At 51.8% G+C, this 2,798-nt stretch overlaps 1 long non-coding RNA gene across 2 annotated transcripts in view; it reads right to left on the reverse strand.

The window, feature by feature from the left end:
- The window catches only part of LOC144245535 (uncharacterized), a 14,373-nt gene extending 11,857 nt beyond the window's left edge, over positions 1-2,516 (reverse strand). For both annotated transcript variants that reach the window (XR_013339283.1, XR_013339282.1), the window contains exon 1: positions 2,422-2,516. This is a non-coding gene — a long non-coding RNA (uncharacterized LOC144245535). The remainder of the gene's footprint in view (positions 1-2,421) is intronic.
- Positions 2,517-2,798: the final 282 nt, after the last annotated feature.

The raw sequence follows: 2,798 nt of genomic DNA on the forward strand, positions 1-2,798 counted from the left end.
AAAAAAAAAAAAAAAAAAGAGAGAGAGAGAGAGAGAAAGCCTCCATGCTTCCCTTTATTTGTTTGTTGGACAATTTCCACTGATCCCTAAAATAGCTGAAGGACCAGATCGTTCTTAGGACCTAGAAGTGAGGGTCCTATGAATTCACTCTTGGCTTGGGTGTGTGTGAGTGCAGAGCTCAGCTGGCCGAGCCGCCCCCGGCTGCTAGAAAACATTTCATGGAAACAGATCTTTGGTGAACTATAACATTCCACCAGAGACGGCTCGGGCTCTGAAGACAATTTTCTTCGCTATGGCCGAAAACCACACTTTCCCAAAACAGATTACAATGAAGGTAAACCAAAGAGGTGACGTTAGGGTATAATTTTGAGGTTCGGAGGGATTTTAGAGTGTTTGAAAACATGCCTAATTATGGAAAACAGCACAGGCACGGAGGAAAATTTGTCCAAACCTGGAACGACGGGCTGAGGAAATCGAGCAATTGAGTCACACCCCCAAAGCCGAAAGTCGCTCCAGGCTAACGTGTCTCTCGGTGTGTTTTATCTCCTGGGGAGATGTTCGAGTTACTTCGTTGTCCGATGGCTCGCCTGCTGTCTGTCCACTTAGCTCAGCGGTCCCTTTGAAACAGGGCGTCATCTAAGGGGATGAAGACTGTCAGCTGGCTGCTTGGGGTGACGCACGGTGGGAGGTGCAGCCACAGATATCTCACAGACCTCAGCGAGAAGGCTGGATTCCGAAGTGTCCTCTTCCGCACGGAGAGGCATTCAGGGACACGGCAGGGAAATCGGGGCGCCGAGGATTACTCATGTCGTCTGTAAGATACCGCCTCGCGCAACGCTGCAATTATGGAGCGTTCCCGAAGCTGGTCCTGGCCGGGAGAAGGCCGGTTTGCAAAGCAACGAGATAATTAGGCACAATCGAATTAGCTAAGGAATAAACGTCAGCCTCGGCTGCAGCCCTCCCCCGCCCAGTCCACTCGGGAAGGTCTTTGGTTTGTTTCATTAGATCATTTCTGCGCAGCACCGAAGCCACCAGGAAGACGACACACGAGTGAGAATAGGCGGGGGACACGTGTCCTCCGTCGGCTCTCTCTGGAAACGATCTAAGACATCGGCTTGCTGCCCTCCGTGCAGTTCACGCCCAGCCATCACGGCGTGTGCGGGCGCACGTGCTTTGTGGTGGTTTGGCCCTTGGTCCCTCCATTTGAAGCCTGACTGGGTGGAGGTGCAAACCAGGAGCAGAAGAGATTTTCTGCAGGAGGAGGAAGTCCACATCCCAGGACACCTTCCAGTGCTTGAGCCTTTCTGGGGGAGACAGGAGCCGGGCTTGGAAGAGGCGTGGGTGGCTGACTGGTGTGCACGGACGTGCCGGGTGCATGGGCGCCTGACTGAGAGGCAGGCAGGGGCCACGCCCCCGGCTCTGTTCCCCTCGCCGGGCCATGGTCTGGGCCCAAGGAGGAAGGGAGGGCACGTTCTGGTCTTGGGGGCGCAAGTCAAGGATGTCGTCTGCGTGTTAACCCCTGTATCTGGGAGCCATGTCCGCCCAGAGAGGACCCCGTTTGCCGATTCCCATGCAGGTGCCGTAAGGGTTCCCAGGGGCCCCGAGGGCGAGCAGCGTGCTCTCAGCCCGTTGGCACTTGCTGAACGGGTTCCTGGGCTTCCCAGTGGGGTTTCCAGGGGTATTCAGTCAAGATGAGATCCCGCGCTCCCACCTCCGTCCCTCCCTCCCTGCCTCCCCCCTCCTTTCCTCCCTTCCCTTCCTTCCTTCCTCCCTTCTTTTCTTCCTCCCTCCCTCCCTCCCTCCCATTCAATTCTAAGGAACGTTCATCAAGGTCTTTGAGGCAGGTCCTGTGTTGGTTGTCGGGAAACACAGTCATACAACGAGGCCCAGCTCTCTGGGGTCAGAGAGGCCAAGTGCAGTGGAGCCGGGACGTCCACGGAGGCTGCAGCTTTATTTGGAAGTGGGCTCTGCAGACCCAGCAAACCAGTGTCCTTTGAGAGCTTGTGGTGAGCAGAATACAGACATTGTCCTGATGCATCTCCCTCTGAATTTGCAGTATTATCTGGGGAGCCATCTCTGGCCTCGCTGCAGGTATTGCGCTCCTTTGGCCTTACATACTTCCCAGTGACTTTAACTTTTCAGTACTTACCCTTTCATGTGTTGTCTGGCAGAATGATGCCCCCCCCCCCCTTTGGGGCAGGGTTGATACATTTAGCAAAACAAGCAAAATTAAAATAATAACCACCACCCCCCCCACGATGCCTGGTTAAATTTGAATTTTAAATAAACAATAAATAATTTTCTTTAATTATTTCTTAAGTAAGGAGGCCCCATGCAATTTGGGACACACTCATACTAACAATTTTGTTGTTTATCTGCTATTTAAATTGAACTGAATATCTGGCCTGTTCAGATACTCACCTCTTCTCGGAGGGTCTCAGTAGACCTGACTTAAAGCCAAGCATGGGCTAAGAGACACGTAGGTCCTGGGGCACCCGGGTGGCTCAGTCAGTCAGTTGAGTGTCTGACTCGATTGTGATGTCACAGTTCATGGGTTCAAGCCCCACATCAAGTTCTGCACTGACAGTGTGGGGGCTGCTGGGGATTCTCTCCCATACTCTCTCTCTCACTGCCCCTTCCCTGCTCTCTCTCTCTTTCTTTCTCAAAATAAATAAGTATTAATAAAAGAGATACTTATGTTTTATGCCTCAGCTTTTTAACTGTTTTTTTTTTTTAAAAAAGAAAGAGAAGCTAGAACACTCAATATTTAAACTTCTAGAATTAAAAGCAGTACTGTA

The sequence above is a fragment of the Crocuta crocuta genome, unplaced genomic scaffold, assembly GCF_008692635.1.
Source record: "Crocuta crocuta isolate KB4526 unplaced genomic scaffold, BGI_CrCroc_1.0 scaffold299, whole genome shotgun sequence".
NCBI lineage: Eukaryota > Metazoa > Chordata > Mammalia > Carnivora > Hyaenidae > Crocuta > Crocuta crocuta.